The following is a 22,837-nucleotide window of genomic DNA, read 5'->3' as shown; positions in this document are numbered from 1 at the left end:
GCAAGCTAAACAAGGCCACTAAGAAGGATCACTTCCCTTTGCCCTTCATTGATCAAATGCTGGATCGATTGGCTGGCAAGGCATTTTACTACTTCTTTGATGGATACTCGGGGTATAATCAAATTGCCATCGCACCAGAGAACCAAGAGAAGACTATGTTCACGTGTCTCTATAACACTTATACTTTCCAGAGGATGCATTTTGGACTCTGTAATGCCTCGACAACTTTTCAACGCTTCATGAAAGCTATCTTTTCTGACATGGTTGAGGATTTTTTAGAAATCTTTATGGATGACTTTGAGAAATGCCTCGGTAATCTGGGAAAGGTACTCAAACGATGTGAGGAAGCCGACCTCATGTTAAATTGGGAAAAGTTTCACTTCAAGGTGATCGAAGGCATTGTGTTTGGCCATAGGATCTCTCATAAGGGTATTAAAGTGGACAAAGCCAAAATCGAGGTGATCGAGAAGCTACCCCCACCAACATCTATCAAGGGCATTAGGAGTTTCCTTGGACATGTTGGATTCTATAGAAGATTCATCAAGGACTTCTCCACAATATCTAAGCCCTTTATGCACTATGATTCAGTAAAATCAGCCCTTCGTGTTCGATAAAAATTTCCATGGTTCATTATTTGAGCTGAAACAAAGACTTATCTCTGTGCCCATTGTGGTTCCCCCTGATTGGACGTCACCATTCGAGCAGATGTGTGATTCGAGCGATTTTTCCATGGGAGCGGTGCTAGGCCAACGTAGAGATAAAATTTTTCATGTTATATATTATGCTAGTCATACCTTGAATGAAGTACAACTGAATTATACTACCATTGAGAAGGAATTACTTACCGTTATATTTGCATTTCACAAGGTCATACTTCATAGGCACCAAAGTTATTGTTCACACTGATCACACAACTATAAAATACTTAGTGAACAAGAAACATACCAAGCATAGACTCATTAGATGGATATTACTACTGCAAGAATTTGACTTAGAGGTAATAAATAGAAAATGTACTGAAAACCAGGTTGCAAATCATTTATCTAGGCTAGAGAACAATTCTGAATGCCATTATATTTTAGATATTCAAGAACAATTCCCTGATGAGAAAATTTTATATGCCACGATAATTTCGTGGTACGCTAACATAGTTAATTTTCTTGTTAGTGTTATTTTGCCTTATGAATTGAATAGCCAGGGCAGGAAGAAGTTCAAGCAAAATGCCAAGTTCTACTTCTGGGATGAACCATACTTATTTAAACAATGCGCTGATCAAATAATTCGACGTTGTGTCCCTGAAGAGGAGCAAAGAAACATTCTACACCATTGCCACACAACCCCTTGTGGAGGCCATTTCGGAGGTGTAAAGACTACTGCTAAGGTCCTCCAATCAGCCTTTTATTGGCCTTCACTGTTCAAGGATAATCATGAGTTTTTCAAATCGTGTGATAGATGCCAGCTTACCGGGAACATTTTCAGGCGACACAAAATGACATTGCAAAACATTATGGAGATTGAGCTCTTTGACGTGTGGGGAATTAACTTCATAGGACCATTCCCATCTTCTTTTGGAGACTTTTATATTTTGTTTGTTGTGGACTACATATCTAAGTGGGTTGAAGCAATTGACACACTGAGGAATGACTCTAAAATCGTGCTCAAGTCCCTTCACAAGAACATCTTCACCTAATTTGGAGCACCTAGAGCCATCATCAGTGACGAATGAACTCATTTTGATAAGAAGCTAATTGCCAAGGCATTACAAAAATATGGAGTATGACATAAAATTGCCACGATATATCAACCATAAACTAATAGGCAAGCTGAAGTGTCTAACCGAGAGATTAAGTAAATCATAGAGAAGGTAGTGAATCCTAGAATGAATCCTAGAAGGAAAGACTGGTCCCCGAAGCTGGACGAAGCGCTCTGGGCTTATCGAACGACATTTAAAACATCTTTGGGAATATCACCTTTGAAGATGGTATATGGGAAAGCATGCCACCTATATGTGGAGTTAGAGCATAAGGCATATTGGGCTATCAAGAAGCTTAACTTTGACGTGCAACTAGTCTAGGAGCAACGATTACTCGATCTGAATGAAATAGAAGAATTTCGAGCACAAGCATATGAAAATGACAAGCTTTACAAAGAAAAAAAAATCAAGAAGTGGCATGATCGAATGCTTTTGCCAAGGCATTTTTATATTGGCCAGTAGGTGCTCCTTTTCAACTTGAGGTTGAAGCTCTTTCCCTAAAAACTAAAGTCACGATGGTTTGAACCTTTTGCCGTACACCATGTCTAATCTCATGGTGCTGTTGATATCAAGAATGTAGATGATGTGTCAATTTTCAAAGTTAACGGTCAACAACTGAAGGCTTATAGAGGAGCTTCACCCTTGCGTTACAAATTAACACTCTTCTTATAAGATACCAGAATCTGCTAAGCATTTTGAAGATACCATGACATTTTAGATTTACTCTTGTGCATAAATAAATGTTTATTTTCTTTTATATTACTTTATATTCAGTTGCTTTTCGGATAGTTAATTTATTTTGCATTTTTATGGACCCACGTAGAAGGCATGTGAGAATCGTACAGAGTGCGCAACACCAATACAAATTAGGAGGGAAATTTTCCCCGATTCCTTAAGGCCTTAGGACCCCCTACAGCATTAGCATCAGATTCTGAACACTCCATCCCCACATAATTGTGTAAGCTGGCACGTCGTACGGCTGTCGCACCACCACCAGCATAAGTAATCAAGATACCGTACATTGCATTGTATCGCATCGCATAGCATAACATATAGTCTAGTTTTAACTTAATTTTTAATTAGCATTAAGTACAATACTTCTCTAAAGTTTGGGGGAGGTAGGGTTCCTAATTCATTGCTTGATAGTATTAGTAGAATAAATATGCCATGATATTAGTAAGTGTTCATATTAGTTTTCTAGAATGATGCCCGATAATGATGAACTCTTTATGGCTAGAAGTGAATGTACATGACTGTTGAGGATGATTGAACCAACTCTAGAACTTGCTTCTTTGTAATTTTGTGATACACGATTGTATGGTTTCCATGTTTAAGGAACTCATAAATTTTTTATAAGAGAACTCTTGCATGCCTTGGCATAAAACTTTTATAGTGAATGATGAAAACCCCACATAAAAAAAGAAAAATGAAATTATGAATAAATGCTTCGACATATCTGTAGAGGGACACTTCGCTATGCCATGGTATTGGTTGGAAACTACATTTAAATAAATGGCAGCCACATCATATGAGTGAATGAAAGTAGTCACGGGATGACTCTACCTGAATAGATCGGGGTTGAAGGTATGCTCCCTTTCACCTAGAGTGTGGGATGGTAGGTGTGATGGGTTGTCTCCCCTTGTAGCAGTGTTAAAGAAGAAAAAAAAATAATGTGGGAGTAAACTTGTAAATGTCATTGAAAAACAAGAGAGCTAGCTTAGAAATTTTATAGATTTTTTAAACATGGTCTTGATACAAGTACACATACTCACACAATGGATCTTTCCCTATGGAATAATACTTGATTTTTCAAACTAGTCTAGCATGTTGAAGCCAACTATTTTGAGGGCTAAAATTGTATCCAATATGACTATCTTAAACTTGAACTTGCCATGGTATTTTTATTTTGCTTAATACTATCTATTGCTTGAGGACAAGCAATATCATAAGTTTCGGGGTGTGATAACTTCGTAAAAAGGCTATATTTAGGGCATTTTCAATTAAGTTATTGCATATATAACAGCTCATAAAGGATCATATAGATGCATTTAGGAGAATATAGTTGCATTTGGTGGAAATATATTTTGTGATGGCATTTTATTTTGCAAACGGTGCTGCGTTATGGGGAAGGTATTTTGTTTGATGATGTACAGGATTTGGGAGCACTGATAAGCAAAGGGAATTACCGTGACATGATGAGCCTGCTAAGTAGAATACAAATTCCAAATCAGATGGCATTTTGGAAGCGAAAAAGATGAAATATGATATTTTTAAGAGCCATATGTCTTTGTCTTCATGTGCCCTCAACCGTTAGTCACCTAGGAGGGAACATCTGCCATTTAGGTCAGCTGATCCTGTCGGGACCACGCCCAGTGACAAGCTGTCTAGGAGGGGACCACACCCAACTTCCCAGGAGGAGACCACTGCCAGCTCTGCTACACCCCCTCACGTGAAGGAAACATGTTTGGGGTATCCTAGGAATTTTAACATAAATTCATAGGTTTATTCCCCCTATAAATAGGAGATGAAACCACCAAAAGAAAAGAGACTTTACACACTATTTTGAGCTTAATTTCAGAGAGAAAAAGGTATCTCATTTTTCTGTCAATCATTTTTGCTGTGGAATTCCTCTATTAACAAGCTAGAGGGAGTGGCGACCTAGGCGTCTGAGTGGAGCTATCGAGTTGGGGTAGTTCGTGGTGGCCGAGGGGAGCTCCGACAGTGCACGTTGAAGGCTTTTCCTCATTCCCTTTGTTGTTTGCTTTCATTTATCTTATTTAGGTTATATGGAACATATTAGTTTCATGCTTTGTTACTTGGAATATTCAAACCCCACCATGAACTAGTTTTATTTTGTGGGAGTTCCTTATGGATACTTAAGTTTTATTTTAATGGATGGTTGTTTTTGTATGCTGTTATTTGTTTTGCTTATGATGTTTAATGCCTTAAGGTTGTATGAGCTATGAGAGAAGCTATTCCTTAGGAGAATGCTTAGTGTTCGAGAGAATGACTAAATAACACATCCTTAGTGTTCGAGAGAAACTAAGGATTTCAAATGACTAAAAGGAGTAGTGCTCTGTCGAGAGGTTAAATGCTAGTTTTGACGCTAAGTGGTATTGCCGTAACATATTCTGTTATCTGAACCAATAGGATCCCTGCACTTTCTAACGTCAATAGGTTTTTCCATGGCATCCTGAACATACAAGTCCCTTGGCTAGATATAGCATAGGGCACCATTAGTAAACTCTGTCGGGCAAATAAGGCATAGAAGTAAGAACATCCTGAGAAGTTATATTTAAGTTTCCTAAGTGACTCCTATAATTCATTCCCATAGTAGCTTGTTGTGTGAAGAGTCTAAAGTCATTTTAATCAAATCCAGTGTTTACATTTCGTTTTGCCTTTATATTTTCAATTGATTATGCTACACTTAATTTAGTTTTGCCAAGACATTTTTATCCACTTTGCCATGACATCTCCATTTCCTACCATATTACATTACACCATCATTCCATTGCCACCAATATCCATTTCATTTTGCCATCATTCTCATTTATATATACCATTACTAACTAACTTAGGTGAAATAATTAATTGTTGTGATTGAACTTATAAATTTCCTCTAATCCCTGTGGATGCGATACTCACTCATCATTGTATTACTTGTTCGATTGTCTATACTTACACATATTTTCATGACCATATTTAGTAGTCACAATTCGCGGACATCAAGGTGACCCCCTATCTCTAAATTTTTTTGATCTAGTCATGGAACTTCTCGGTCATGGTATCCATTATTGTGTTGACTTAGGTGCTCAGAAGGGATTTACCCTTGCCTGACATGGTTCGGCCGTCTCCCACCTCTTCTTCGTTGATGATCTAATGTTAAATGCCAAAGCTTATCTGCATCATGCTAACATCATTGATGGAATCCTCACTCAATTTGGCTATTATTCCAAGCACCAGGTTAACAGTACACTTCAAGAAATTTCGATTGTTTCAACAAAATTATTTATCATTAAAAGTACTAAATTTGTCATGGTATATTTATTTTGACAAATTTTATTTGTTACCATGTTTATTAGAACAACATTGTCATGTAAAGTATATTGTGACAAAATTCTGTTCGTTACCATTTTATAGTATTTATTGTAACAATGAAATTTTGTTACTATAATTAACTTATCGCAATAAAATATTTGTCACAATCAATTAACAATTTCTTCACAAAAACAACATTTTATCATAACTAACTTATACTTTAACATCAAATATAAAGAGTTCTTGTGCCGAAAATAAATACGGTAATAAAAATTATTTGCCACAGTTTCTATTTCGTCACTAAATATAAAATATATAGACAAAATATTTGTTAAAATAAAATATTTATTTTATCACAAAAAGTAAATTTTATCACAATTAACTTAAATTATGACATCAAATAAAAAGGTTTTCGTGACAAAAAGACATATTACAACAAAATTTAATTTCTCACTACTTTTATTTCGACACTAAATATTTTTTATAAAATTTTTCTGTGACTAAATACTTTTTTGTTGCAATTTGTTACTGTGAAAGAATATTATTTCGTCACAATTTTTTATATTGCGAAATTAATATTTGTTATAAATTGCTATTTTGATTAAATAAGTTTGTCAGAATTTTTATTTTAACAAAATATTATGACGAAATAAATTTGACATAACTTTTTATTTTGACTAAATTTACCATGTTATTGTAAATAAATAAATTGAAAGAATGTTATTTGTCATAATTTTTTATATTAAGAAATTAATATTTGTTATAAATTGTTATTATGACTAAACAAATTTGTCAAAAAATAACATAATTGTTATTTTGAGAAAATATTATGTGAAATAAATTTAATATAATTTTTTATTTTGATTAAATTTAATATTCAATATTCAATCTTAAATATTCTATAATCAAATGAAAGTTTCAGAGGAATTTGTAGAGCAATTTTACCAGCCTATTTGTAATTCCCTGCATGCAGACCAAAGCTAATAAAATGTTAATTTTTCTGTTCTTTCGGAATCCTTATTTTAGGATGAAATTCAATATTCTATAATCAAATGAAAGTTTCAGAGGCATAAGAGAAAAGATTACAGTTCATGACATTAAACATTGAGGCGGAAACTTACACTTTGTGGATGATTCTGAACTATACCAACAACTTCTTGATTGCTTAGGTGCTCCTAGAGTCCATCAGATGCAAATATCACAAACTGATCATGTTGCTACAGTTGGTGCACTGATATTGATGGATCTACACTCAATATTGCCTTTTTGAAAGGTTTGCAAAGGCGGAATTTAGGATATAAAGGCTCTTTGTTGAACTCAGCCTTTTTCAAATATACATCACTAATAAATCTGGAAATCTGAAAGGTTGAGAATTCTATCAATAAAATTCTCAAGAAAAAGAAAAGGGAGGGCATAACATTCTATGAAAAACCATATCAACAAAATTACAATTTTGAACCGCTAGACAGAGAGCATGCACTAAACTTTAGATCATAAAGCTTTTCGGCAGCTGCCGATAGCACGATTTTTAACCTCCCATCATCTTTCTTAATTACCAATATTCTCGTAGTCAAAAATATTTCTTATTTCCCTTTCATCTTTTAGCTTTACAAATAAACCCAAGCATCCAACTGGAGTCAAGAATTATAATCGGTAATTCTTCCCATCGATAGTTCCACCCTATATCTTGTTGAAAACATTTTGATGTTTTAATATAACAAATTAAGTGTTAATGAATTTTAAGATTTTATATTTTAAATTATATATTCGATTAAATTATCCGAATATCAAAATATTACTCCAAGTTTTTCAAATGTCAATTTCAATCCTTACTTAAGTGTAAAATTGTGTTTCAATCTGAAAATATATTTGAATCAATTTTTACAAAGTATTTCGAGCCTTAATCAAGCCAAAAATAAGTTTTAAATAGGGAGGTACCGATACCCCTCATAAGGTGTATCGATACCCCTTGCCAATTTTGGCTCCGAGAAAAACAGAATGCCAAATGTGTACCGATACCCTTCATTGGGTACCGATACCCCTATGCCAGTTTTTGTGTCCGAGAAAAATAGAATGTCCGATGGGTACCGATACCCCCTTATAGGTATCGATACCCCTAGTCATTTAACGATCGAAATATTTGAATTTTACACTGTAGGTACTGATACCCATTGAAGGTACATCGATACCCCATGCTCCCAGCAGCCCTTTTCAAGAGGGTTTTCACACTACAACGGCTCTAAAATCACCCAAATGATTCCCAACGGCTAGAATCAATCCAAGGTGTATGTAAACAAGTTCTGAAGTCATTGATCAACAAGAATTGAGAGAGAATCAAAGAGAAAGCCCTAAATATCAAGTTTGAGCAAGTCAAGCCTATTTTTCATTCAATATTCATTTTTCTTTCAAGAACACCATTTGTACTCAATTGTATTCATTCTTGAGTGTTCTTTCTTTGTTCTAGAATTGTGCAAACATCTTGCCTAATGAGATTTTCTGTAAGTTTGCGAAATTTGTATTGTTCTCTTTGGGATTTGTAAGGTTACTCTTTGTCCTCAAAAGAAAGACAAATTAGTGAATTTGTGGAAAATCCTTAGTGTGGATAGCTAAGGTAGTGGACATAGACTTTGGTTGAGAAAATCGAACCACTCTAAATCACTGTGCAATTTTTTTCTATTTTCTGCAAAAGCTTCCACCAAAATTTTAATTACCAATTCAACCCCTCTTGGCTATTTCGTCCATCGATTAACTCAACAATTGGTATTAGATCCTCACTCATTTGAAGGTTTAACCACCTCTTGTGTCGATTCGAGAAGAGTTATATCAATATTCAAGTCATCAATGGCCTCTATTTCAAACTTCGACTTCAGTCTTGATTCAATGCTCGTCAACAAGCCTCCTTTCTTCAATGGAGCAAATTATGCTTATTGGAAGAATAGAATGAGGTACTTCATTCAAGCAAGTGATATGGGAGCATGGAATATTATAGAAGACATATACATCATACCTTCCACTCATTCATGATTGTGGAATGAATGAGAGACAAGAATGTTCCAACTCAACTCAAAGGCTATCCATATTATTTTTTGTGCTCTTGGACCAGATGAATACGGGAGAGTTTCATCTTGTACAACTACCAATGAGATATGGGATAAACTACAAGTCACTCATGAAGGCACAAACGAGGTAAAAGAATCTAAAATTAGTCTTCTAACTCATAGCTATGAAAATGTCAGGATGAAACAGGATGAAGACATCAAAGCTATGATGGATAGATTTTCCGTGATTGTAAATGGTCTCAAATCATATGAAGAGATCATTCTAAACGAGAAGTTTGTGAGGAAGTTAGTTTACTCTCTTCCAAAAGCTTGGCAATTAAAGAAGACGGCGATTATCGAGGTTAAAAATTTAAAATCTTTAACCCTCGATGAGCTTATTGGTTCTCTCCTCATGCATGAAATGATGCTTTAAGATGAGGTAGACCTCAAGAAAAGGGATGAGCCAAAGAAGGAGATAGAGAAGAAGAAAAATGCTGGAGTTGCTATTAAATCCACAAAAGTTGAGAGTGATTCTGATGATGATGACGATGATGAAGAAATAACATTATTTGCCAAACAATTCAGAAAATTAATGAAGCCGAATAAAGGAAGAAAATTCAAAAGAAACAAAGGCTTCAAAAATGAACCAAAGGAGAATGACCCAATCATTTGCTACAAATGCAAAAAGCCCGAGCATGTCAAATACGATTGCCCGTAATTAAATAAAAAGGGTCAATCTAAGAAGAAGCACAAGGCACACGTGGCTACTTGGAGTGATGATGATGAGTCATCAAATGAAGAGGAACAAGAAGTAGTGAACTTGTGCTTGATGGCCACCAGGGAAGATTCTCAGGTAATCTCTAACTCATTTGATTTTGAAGATTATTCTTTTGACGAGTTAGTAGACGAATATACTGGGTTGGCTTCGGATTTTGAGAAATTATTTTTAAAATAAAAAATTGATATTTCAAAATTAAAAACTAAAAATGATCTCATATCCAAGACCAACAATGATCTTGAAAGTAAAATTAAAGAATTGCAAATCAAAATCGAAGATTTTGAAAAGAAAAATACTGATTTGCATAGCTTACTTTCAAGAGTTCATGACAATCATCAAAAAGAAATTGATGATCTTAAAGCTTCTTTCAATAAAGTTGAAACAAAACGTTTTTGAAAATGGAGAAAGTTCAAAATCAAACTTTGTTAGAAAAAGTTTTTAAAACTACAATCATAGAGGTCCCCAAAGAACCTCTAATGGTAAAATCATTACAAGTATATGGGTTCCTAAAGAACTCATTACTACTAAAGATAAGGATATCATACACAAATGGATACTCAAGGGAACTAGAATTTAATAAAATAACTTTAGTGGTAGAAGAGTCTATACATGTTGTTTTCGATGATAATCCCCTTTCAAGGAAGGATTCTTTTGTTGATGATGATGTGGGTATTGTAAATACAAATGACGTTGGAGAACCATCATCAAAAGAAGAATTGAAAGATGAGGAAACTCAAGATGTTCTCGAGAATCCAACCATTGATGAAAGGGAAGTTTCTTACCCAAGAGAATACAACTATGTCAAGGATGGTGAGATAATATGTGATCCATCAAAAGGGGTAACAACTCGATCTTCTCTTAGAAATATATGTAATTATGTTGCATTTATCTCATGCATAGAGCCTAAGAATATTAAAGAAGCATTAAATGATGAACATTGGATTATGGTTATGCAAGAAGAGTTAAATCAATTTGAGAGAAGTAAAGTATGGACATTAGTTGAAAGGCCTAGTAATAAATCCACTGTAGGTATTAGATGTGTATTTAAGAATAAGTTCGATGCAAGTGATAATATAGTGAGGAACAAGGCTAGACTTGTTGCTCAAGGCTATACTCAAGAAGAGGGCATAGACTATGATGAAACATACGCTCCCATAGCTAGGATGGAAGCAATAAGAATGTTATTAGCATTTGCATGTTTCAATGAATTTAAATTATATCAAATGGATATTAAAAGTGCATTTTTAAATGGTTTTATAAAAGAAGAAGTATATGTGGAACAACCTCTTGGTTTCGAAGATTCAAAATTTCCAGATCATGTTTTTAAATTGATAAAAGCACTTTATGATTTAAAGCAAGCTCCTAGAGCTTGGTATGAAAGATTGTCAAACTTTTTGATAGAAAAAGGTTTTTCAAAAGGGAAGGTTGACACTACATTGTTCTTAAAGCAAAAAAGGTAAAGATATATTAGTAGTTCAAGTTTATGTTGATGATATAATATTTGGTTCTACTAATGATGCTCTTTGCCAATAAGTTTCTAAGCTAATACAGAGTGAATTTGAGATGAGCATGATCGGGGAGCTCTCATTTTTCTTGAGACTCCAAATCAAGCAAAAAAAGATGGCATAATCATCAATCAAGCAAAATACGTCAAAGATATGCTCAGAAAGTTTGGACTGGAAAATGGAAAACCCCAAGCCACTCCAATGAGCTCATCTACAAAGCTTGACAAAGATGAAGGAGGTAAATGTGTGGATGTTAAATTATATAGGTCAATGATTGGTTCTTTACTTTATCTAACCGCAAGTAGACTAAGTAGACTAAACATTATGTTTAGTGTTTGCTTATGTGCTAGATTTCAATCATGCCCTAAGGAATCACATTTACTAGTTGTTAAGAGAATCCTTAGATACCTTAAGGACACTCCTAGTTTAGGACTTTGGTATCCTAGAGACTCTAGCTTTAGCTTGCATGCTTTCTCTGATGTGAATTATGGAGGATGAAAAATAGATAGGAAAAGCACCTCAGTCAATTCCTAGGAAATATGCTGATTTCTTGGTTTTCAAATAAACAAAATTGTGTTGCATTATTTACCACTAAAGCGGAACACATTTCAGCCGGTAGTTGTTGTGTACAAGTTTTATGGATGAAACAACAACTTTTAGATTATGGAATTGAAGTAGGTACCATACCTATCAAGTGTGACAATACTAGTGATATTTGTCTCACTAAAAATCTCATCCAACACTCTAGAACTAAGCACATTGAAATTAGACATCATTTCATTAGAGATCATGTCGCTAAAGAAGATGTAGTTATAGAAATTGCTGATACTTTGCACCAATTAGCTGATATTTTTACAAAACCTTTAGATAAAGAAATATTTTGGACACGTAGAAGAGAATTAGGTTTAACTGACCTATCTTCACTTAGTGTTTAAAATAATTTTAGCACTTTTAATTAAGAATGAAAAATGCTTATAAAAATAACTCTTTTGATTGCATTCTTTGCTATTAGTTAGGGGGAGTTTATGTTCTCTAGAGAAAATTAATATTATGTTCAAATAAAATTTAAGGATAAATTTGATTGATTGAACATTGTTAATTTTCGATATATGAGTTGCCAATACCACTAGAGCTAATTAATTTAGCATTTTGAGTGTATAAATACAGATTTTTGACAGTTTTGTGCAACATGTATCGATACCCCTTCAACGTGTATCGATACCCTCTTTGAATGTGTATCGATACCCCTATAAGGGTACCGATAACCCCTGTCAGGTTTTGGGTATTAAATCCCTAAATTCCTCATTTTATCAAGACCCTTAAACTAAACATTCAAACACCGTTCATCTCTTCTCTCAACCCCAATCTCTATTTTACTCAAATCAATAAATACAAGTCAGAAATCATGTGTTTTTCAACTCCTAATCCTGTTACATTCATCAAATCACTGCAAACAACAACAAATCTCACTCAATCTTCAAATTTTCAAGGTAACTTTTCTAAAACACTATTTTATTAATTTTTAACTTAGGACTAGTTTTGATTAGTACTAGGTTGAACTATATTTCGGGCATTGATTATATGATGTCTCTAAACTAGATTCTACAACCAATTTCATCAAAAACATGAGATTTTATCTATTTTTTTTAAAATTTTCGAAATTAAAAAAGTGTTTTGATTTTGAAATTGTTGTTTTTGATTTAATCATGTTGTTTTGAAAACTACATATTTATTTTCAAACATAGTTTTCAAAATTTCCCATTAGGATTTATTTTAGAGAACCTTGAAATATTGAGGACTCATTTGAGTTTTGGGATTGATATTGTTGCATACATATGTTTTAAAATTGCAGGTATCTATCTTATTCTGATTTCTTAAACCATATCTCATAAATGCCGTAGGTCATCATCTAGTCGTTCAAACCGACCACCAAACCCACCTCCAAGTCCACCTCCTATCCAACCATAAAATCCTAACCTTGATGATCCCAAAATGACTATTCAAAACTCATGCTTTAACGAACCTGGTTGTCGAGAAAATCTCCACCATAGGTTTGTTTATCTCTTCGAGTCTTATAAAATTCGGGAAGAACGAATCCCTTCTCTTCAAGCAATGATAGATATAAACTTTAGATATCTTTGTACCCTACAAGCTTGGAAATTTGATAAACTTTTCAAATCGAACCAGTAGTTTACCAACAACTTGTTCGAATTTTCTATTCCAATGTGGTTTGTGTCCAAAATGAAGCTCGAACGAAACAATAGGAATTCGATCATATCTTCTAGGTTAATTCATTTATATTGACTCATACTACATAGCTAACACATTTAGTTTAGATAATAGCGGCTTAGATAATGAAAAAGAAGTAGTAGGTACTCCTTACAAAGCCAAGTCGAGTGCGAGTGTGTTAGATCACCAAGATCGTTTTCTTCATCTAATCATCTCTTGGTGGTTTAGACCATCCGGAGGCAAATACTGTACTCTTAGAGCTTTAGACCTTTGGTGGATACATTGTATCCAGAAAAATAAGAAAATAAATCTACCTCAAATTATCTTTGCTGAACTCGTTGAATCCGTAAACCTTGTTCCTAATAAGAAAACTTTGTGAAACTCTAGTTTACGGCTGTCTTCTGAGTAATTTGTTTATCAAAGCCCAGCATAAGGTATGGCTTGATGTAGCCATCCCTCTTAAAAATGAAATCAACTTGACATCTTTAAAGAAACCGGGATGGAAAAAGAAAAAGTACCAATAAGTTTGATCTACCGAGAAAACATCGGGAGCTAGCTCTTCACAAGCTCCTCCGGCACCGGTAGCTGATGATGATCCAGAACTTCAAGATCTATTTCAAGATATCGATGATCTCATACCCGAGAACGAGCTGACACAACAAGAGTGTTAGATGCCTCCATACTTTCTATCGTTTATGGAGACTCTTGACATGAGGTTTGCCTCCATCGAGTCGCATCTAACTGCTATCAACGAAGCGATGAATCATCGTTTCGATGCTATGGATGAGAGGGTCAATGCGCTTACACGTGATGTGGCCAATATATGGGCACATTTATGTCCTCCTGCTCCGCCGATGGAAGATTAGACCGTTTGTTGCTTTGTTTTCTTAGGTTTCGAAAGAACTTAATTGTTAAAACATTTTGATTGTTTTGGATTTGTGTTTTGGAACTTGGATGTTTGAATTGTTTGTTTGGATGTGTATTTTGGTTTGAATAATATTAGAATGATTATTAGTTATTTGAGCTTCAATTTAATTTTTAATATTACATTTTTACAACATTTAGAATATATGACCAATTACCATTACACATCATTTATGAATATTGATTTATAGAACTAATGGCTAATCTTTCTCTTGATTGTGATCTTAGCAGCTTAAGCTATATCTATATAAATATCAATTGGCTTAAATTTCAAACTCTTGTTTAAAATCATTTTCTAGAGTCTTTTTGATTTAACAAAAATGGGGAGAAGAAAGTAAGGGGGAGTAATTTTTCAAAATTGGTTTCAAAAATGATTTTTGAAAGAAAATCTTAAAATTACTAAAATGTTTTGTTATATCAAAAAGGGGGAGATTGTTGAAAATTTTTTGACATTTCGATATAATGAATTAAGTGTTAATGAATTTTAAGATTTTATATTTTAAATTATATATTCGATTAAATTCTTCGAATATCAAAATATTACTCCAAGTTTTTCAAATGTCAATTTCAATCCTTACTTAAGTGTAAAATTGTGTTTCAATCTTAAAATATTTTTGAATTAATTTTTACAAAGTATTTCGAGCCTTAAACGAGCAAAAAATAAGTTTTAAATAGAGAGGTACCGATACCCCTCATAGGGTGTACCAATACCCCTATGCCAATTTTGGCTCCGAGAAAAATAGAATGCCAAATGGGTACTGATACCCCTTATTGGGTACCGATACCCCTATGCAAATTTTTGGCTCTGAGAAAAATAGAATGCCCGATGAGTACCGATACCCCCTTATAGGTACCGATACACCTAGGCATTTAACGGTCGAAATATTTGAATTTTACACTGCAGGTACTGATACCCATTGAAGGTGTACCGATACCCCATGCTCCAAAATAAAGGCCCATGTTACCAAAAATAAAGTCAACTTGAAATATAAAAACATTACAATAAGAGGTATTTCAAGATATATGTTGATCCTCTATGTGCTTGATCCGGGGTATCTAACCAACAGTATCTGAAAGGGGGAAAAACATTTTTTCGAAAAGTGAGCTAGGCTCATTGTGTCCTAATAGTACAATTAAATCATAGTAGGTACAATAAACGAGTAATAGTTCAGTAAATCATCATAAAATCATAATGAAGTTTAACTTTTGAAACTCGTAGTTTAAAACCTTCTCCTGTACACCATCCGCAGTTCCCCAGAACTGAGTCTATAGGGCTTACCTTAAGCACACAACAAAAAGGAAGCCACCTAAGGATAGGCTTTGGGGCCTGTATCTTTAGGTCTGTAGGGCTTACCCTAAGCACACAACAAAGGGAGCCAACCTAATGGAGTATCTTGGGGCACATGAGCCTACCCAAGAGTCACATTAGGTCCGTAAGGTTTACCAGCTTGATCAGAGCTATACCTCCGTAATTCAATCCAACCCAAAATAGTATTTCAAAATACAATTTATGTAGTAAGCATAATTTCCTTAAATCCGTAATCATCGTTATCATATATCAGTGAAAACCAATAATCATATATCAGTCATAGTCTATAACCCATCACCAGTAAATCAGTGTATCAATAAACAGTAAACCATAGATTTCAATGTACCATATTTCAAAACAGCTAAAACAATTATGTAGTATACAGGAAATACACCTCGATAATAGGGTCAAACTGTAGATCTACTGAGTATTAGCCTCGCCACGCTCTGCTACAGTTTTCGAACCTAATTCATAATAACACTACATTACTAGTGGGTAACATAATTAATTTCTGAAATCATAAGATTTATGGGTCATACGAGTGAATACAGGCCCATGCGGTTTAACTAATCTAGAGGAGCTGGGTCGAGCTGTCGAGCGACCAGGAGAGTCTCTTGTACCTTCAAACAATAATAATTTATTAGTCCCAAGTCTTACTTAATCATTCAAAGCTAAAACTCTTAAGTACATATGCATTTTTCGGGTTTGACTATCAATTTGGAGGCTTTTGAGTCTGAATTTGACCAAACGGATTGCGGAATCGGAATCAAGACGTCAAAAAACATAAAATATGACCTTTCAAAATTTTGAATTTTTGGTCAAAGTCAAGGGGTTTGACTGACGATTTGGAGGCTTTTGGGTTCGAATTTGGCGAAACGGACTTCTTAAACGGATTCGGGACATCAAAAAATGTCAGAATAGGTATACCCGGACAAAATCAACGGCCGTTTAATGACCGGTCAACGCCGGTCAAAGTTATGGTCAACAGTGGTCAACAGTCAACTTTTATAAAAATAACACCTAATAGAAATTAATTACGTATTAGGCACCCTTTTAAAAATATTTACAAAAACAGCATCTGGGTCGGGTCAACGGGTCGGATTGGATCGGTCAAGCCGGTCAAATATGCCCAACCACCATTTTGAGCCTCCCCACGCACAGGGGCGGTGCGTGGGGGCACGTGAAGCCTCCTCTGGTGTCCTAAAAATTTCCAAAAATTATTTTAAGCGATTTTGAGTCACTTACTAAGCTCGGTTCAAAATTTTGAGCAGTGGAGAGCTCGATTTCAACACGACTGAAGCTTTGACCGCTTCACCTCCCTCACGGGCCGCCGCCTACGAAGACAAGGAGGACACCGTCAGACTCATAACAACACAAGGAACACGATGGTGCGGGAGGTGTCGAAAACGTATCAACGATCGGAGATGAATTTAAGATTTTTTCGGTGGTGGTGCTAAAAAAAACGTCGAGACATTGACTCGAAATTCACGGTGTTTGGCAGCGTTTTGCTATGATTGATTTACAAGGTTTTTTTCACGGGTCAAAGATGAACATGATGGTGGTTTCAATTTGGCGATCAGAGGTCGGACGGAGTCGGGATCGGGTTCGAAAGAAGGGTGCAAGGAAAGGGAATTTGAGCTTTTGTTTTATGATTTCAAAATCAGAAAATACGCATATATCATAAAACCTGCCGACACTCATTGGGTAAATTCAGGGCTTGGTCCCTGAATTTCCTTCACTTCTAAAATAGCCTACAAGTTTTGAAAACTTTTAATTTAACCCCCAAATTTCACCAAATTACACCAATATAAAAAAAATTCTCGTTTTTTCGGGTTGTTAAATTCAAGCCTATTTTTTCATTCAATATTCATTTTTCTTTGAAGAACACCATTTGAACTCAATTGTATTCATTCTTGAGTGTTCTTTCTTTGTTCTAGAATTGTGCAAACATCTTGCCTAGTGAGGTTTTCTGTAAGTTTGTGAAATTTGCATTGTTCTCTTTGGGAGAGAGTATTCTCAAGAATTGGGGGTATAATTCTTGAGGGATTTGTAAGGTTACTCTTTGTCCTCAAAAGAAAGACAAATTAGTCAATTTGTGGAAAATCCTTAGGTGGCGTTTGGTTCGCTGGAATCCCTTGGAATTGGTGGGAATTGGAATCCAATTCCACTACTTTCCCATGTTTAGTTCAAGTTTTCCAAGGGAATTGGAATCCCTCATGGCTTCAACTTTCCATCAAATGAGGGAAAGTGAATTCCATCCAAGAATGGATGAAATTCAATTTCCTTGTTGGAGGGAATTGAAATTTGATCATACTACCCCCCATCAATCTTTTGGTAACTTATTCATATATTGAATAAAAATATTTTTTTATTATTTCGGGTCGGGTCTAGTTTCTAATTCATATATTCGGGTCGGGTTGGGTGAAACTTTATTTTGGTCGGGTCAATTTTTTTAAGTGTGATATTCAGGCCGGGTCGAGTTCGGGTAGAGGGTGAAAAATACCCGACCCAAAAATATATATAATTTTACCTTATATATTTAGGAAAAATTACAATAATACCCCTCTATATATAATTTTTTTCAATTAAGTCATTGTTTTTATTGAATAAAAATAATTTTTTTATTATTTCTAGTCGAGTCGGGTCGGATTTCTAATTCATATATTCAGGTCGGGTCGGGTGAAACTTTATTTTGTTTGGGTCGGGTCAGGTTTTTTAAGTGTGATATTCGGGTCGATTCAGGTCGAGTCGGGTCGGGTTTTTTTTAAGTGTGATATTCGGGTCGGGTTCGGGTTTAGGGTGAAAAAATCGGACTCGACCCGAAAAAAATATATAATTTTGCCTTATATATTTAGGAATAATTACAATAATACCCCTCTATATATAATTTTTTTCAATTAAGTCAATGTTTTTATTGAATAAAAATAATTTTTTTATTATTTTGTGTCGTGTCGGGTCAGGTTTCTAATTCATATATTGAATAAAAATAGTTTTTGGTATATTTTTTGGTAACTAATTAACATACTCCGATTGAAATGTATCGAAATATTGCTCTATCTTATGGTAACTTATTAACATATTTTGATTGCGATGATTTTAACTTATGATGTTTATTAGCATGATTTTTATAATTTATTGAAATGAATAATCAATCAATAAAATGAATTTTTTTTTTTATTTTTTTATAATATATTACTACATGTAAGTTGTAAAACAAACTAAAATAAAGCAAAAAAAAAAAACAAGAAGGGCAATTCTGTCATTTTATATTATTGAAATCAAATTCATCTGACATGTCTGCGAACCAAAAATAATATGGAATTGGATTCCAATTCCATTTCCTGCCAACCAAACAGAATATGGAATTGGATTCCAATTCCTGACAGATTCCAATTCCTTCACAGATTCCAATTCTCTCAGAAACATTCCAGCGAACCAAACGCCACCTTAGTGTGGATAGCTAAGGTAGTGGATGTAGACTTTGGTTGAGAAAGTCGAATCACTCTAAATTGATGTGCAATTATTTTCTATTTTCTGCAAAAGCTTCTACCAAAATTTTAATTGTCAATTCAACCCCTCTTGGCTATTTCGTTAATTGATTAACTCGACATATATATATATATATATAGGAAGAGAAGATACCATGCAGCTGATATAATCTTTCTAAAGATCAAAACCCTTCATTCGCTTGAACATTGTCCTCAACTTGTAATCATAAAAATAATTTTTTGCTCCAAAAACACTAAAGACATGTTTTTAATTCTTCTTTGAAAAGTATAAGCACATAAACACTTTCCCAGGTTCATGCTTCTTCCTTAAGAATCATGTATAATAGAATAAACTTTTCAAAAATTTATAACTAGCATACTCTATATTTCTCAACTTGAACAAGGTTCGAGCTCTCTATGCTTCTGCAATACAGATAAACAAAACTAATACTTGCTCCTTTGTTCATACGGCTATTCTTGTAGAAAAATGAGATGTGAGCTTAAGATAAAAAGCGAGTCTTATTTCATCTTTTTTCTTCCTAACCACTTATGACAGCTATGAAAAAAGTATCGCACTTTACAACTTGATGTTATTACCTAAACAATATTAGCAATTAATTACTCAAAAAAATCGTTACCACTTAGCATAGTGAAACTTACCTGTATGATACCTTTTACACGCCACATATTGTGCTTCAAGACTACAATTTGTGGGTCATCAGGGTGCAATGATTGCAGCTCCTGTCTCACAGACTCTATGCACGCATTATGCTAGGCTGAGAGCTGAATGGCTAGAACATCTCCTGTTGCTTTCACAGCTCTACCCAAAACAGCACGTGAATCATTGAGGTTGGCGACATAAAGGGTTCCACCACAGATAACACCAGTCAGGTAACAGGATCCAATAGCTGCAATTTGTGGTTTCATAGGCTACTGTTTGGTAACAAGAGACAAAAAAACCCTCTTCTGCTTGATACGCTTTTCGTATTACATCAGTTGACATCATCTGTTGCTCTGATGTGAACATTGAACATAACAAATTTTACAGGATAACAAACATCATCAGTAAAAAAGTGTAAGATAAAACTATCAAAGATAAAATCAGACTCTTGCAGCTAGAAGTAAGCAGTGAGACACAAAATAACAAAAGGACAATGAGGACAAGAAACCATATCCAGGACTACAACAAGTTCACCAAGTAATTCCTTCAATCATTTCATCATATCCAAAACAATTGAATCCCCTACATAAACCGGGAAATGCCCTTGTGGGACATCCACCATGTCATGAGTCGATGTCTGATACGAACATCGATGCTTGGAGTGTAACCGGCTCCGTATAACTTGCTTCGCATGTAGCATCACCTCAGGCAACCGAATCCCCATTGATGTATATATCTAGGTTACAAATTCAACAAAGCTTTTTCTTCTTTATTCTGTTGCTATATTTCATGTCCCTTTGCCATTGGGGTTTATATAGTAGAGGCAAATTTAATGCATTGGTATATAATATATACAACTTGGGTCTTAAAGGGGACCCTCAAATGACCATTTTCTTGCTGCTCACTTACTGGTTTTCGTACATAAATGTAAGTGTGTGTGTGTGTATATATATAGATTTGATAATTGAATTTGAACTTGGCGTCTTCTGGTTCTTGGAACTTCAACCCATACCTGTTGCATGCACACGGTACTCCACAGTTTCTGTGATTTTGAATGTGAACCCTTCGATTTCTCGACAAAGCCAGAAGACAAAATTACTGCTCGTAACAATGCCTAATGTCAATGTCGGATGTCCTGATTTTGTAAACTCGCACGATGACTTTTTATATATGATACTTCATAGATTTCTCTTAACCCTCGTCACAGCAACATGGGTTCATTTGAGGCCAACCAGTTGATCGATGCATGTGCCTATGAAATGTTATATTATTCAGAAAAATAACAATGACCCACAAATATATATATGCTTGTATATAAATATATATATATATATAAATATATATAATCTGAAGCAGCCGATGGCTAAGCATAAGCTGTCTAGTCCAATGTTCTGGTAATGTTGTAAGGGAATCTGGTAATGTTTTATAAACCCCTGCAAATAAGACATGTTTTCTCAGGGTTTTTTCCAATGTACGACCCTCTGTTTTGTGGAACATGTTGGTTAACATGCTGTTTTTGGGAGGGAGCTTGTTTTGTGACATCAACGGATGAGGAAAAGTGAGCAAAGCCATGTGATTGTTTGATGCAGTGGGACCGGACCGCTCCCCACTAGGGTGCAGACAACATTTCATACACTTTTCGGTGAGGTAAGTTAGGAAGACTAAACCTCACAAGAGACGATACTGAACCTGGTGAAAGGGTATACAGACTCTTGACAAATGGTACTTCATAGACTTCTCTCAAAAGAACTAGAATAAAAGTGAAAAGGTTAGCAAGGATAGCAAATGGCTATGGCTCAAGGTGAAAACGTTGGCAAATAAGATGACTCGAGAAAGTTCAGCAAAGCCTGATATTATGTTTGCAGACAGTTTGTTAACAAGGTTCATGCATTGCTGCGACACTAATCACTACAAGGCATTAAAGACGGTTTTACAGATAGTGACTGGGTCAGTTTCGTTGATGATATGAACGATACATCAGCATATTTGTTCACTCTTGGACCTCGTTCTTCTTCTTTTTTCTCTTTTGGCATGGGGTTTGAAAAAACAAGACACAATTGCTCAGTCCACATCAGAAGCAGAATACATTGTTGTTGCTACTGCTACTGTAAACCAAGCTATTTGATTAAGATTTGAATCTTGTCCAAGAGGAAGCAACAGAGATTGAATGTGATAACATAGTGGATATGGATAACAAGCCAACACCTATTGTAACATCAATCTCCCGTATACTCATACGTATACGAGGTACAAATGTCACATCATTAATATTATTGTTCCTAATTCGAAATCCCATAAAATTTTGTTTCATTTTATAAAACATTTAATTCACTTAAAAGAAAACATACATTATCTTAAACATACGAACAAAAAGAGATGTTCAAACATCTCATCATTTTACAACAGTTAATCTAAATACTGTTCAGAGTGTTTATACTAAACCCTATTACATGCCAACTAAAATATAACAAAAGTAGACAGGTATGTCATACGGTTACTGATGAGGCGACTCTGTCTGGATGTCTAAAGATCTCCTTACTCAATTGAATTCAACCTACGCGTGAAATAAACACACATTAAGTATTACTTAGTGAGGCATAATTAATCACGAGTTCTAAACACAAGTTATTTTATTATACTTCACGTTCCAAGAAATCTTTAAATTCAATAGAAACTTCATACAATTAGTATGGTTTCCTTATCATTTTAGCACACGAAGTGCCCTATCTGGAAATTCATACACTTAGTATGATTTCCTTATCATTTTAGCACACGAAGTGCCCTATCTGGAAATTCATACACTTAGTATGATTTCCTTATCATTTTAGCACCCGAAGCGCCCTATCTGGAAATTCATACACTTAGTATGATTTCCTTATCATATTAGCACACTTAGTGCCCTATCTGGAAATTCATACACTTAGTATGATTTCCTTATCATTTTAGCACACTTAGTGCCCTATATGGAAATTCATACACTTAGTATGATTTCCTTATCATTTTAGCACACTTAGTGCCCTATCTGGAAATTCATACACTTAGTATGTTTTTCTTATCATTTTAGCACATTTAGTGCCATTTGGTAATCACCCTACATACATCAATGAATCATAC

The 22,837-nt window shown here is 34.7% G+C and overlaps 1 pseudogene; it reads right to left on the bottom strand.

Moving 5' to 3' along the window:
- Positions 1-6,966: 6,966 nt before the first annotated feature.
- Positions 6,967-20,089, bottom strand: LOC120199934 (annotated as a pseudogene).
- Positions 20,090-22,837: the final 2,748 nt, after the last annotated feature.

Source organism: Hibiscus syriacus, unplaced genomic scaffold (assembly GCF_006381635.1).
Source record: "Hibiscus syriacus cultivar Baekdansim isolate YM2019G1 unplaced genomic scaffold, ASM638163v2 tig00000340_pilon, whole genome shotgun sequence".
In the NCBI taxonomy this organism is placed as follows: domain Eukaryota; kingdom Viridiplantae; phylum Streptophyta; class Magnoliopsida; order Malvales; family Malvaceae; genus Hibiscus; species Hibiscus syriacus.
The sequence above is the reverse complement of the archived record's forward strand: the minus strand, read 5'-3'. Positions and strand labels throughout refer to the sequence as shown.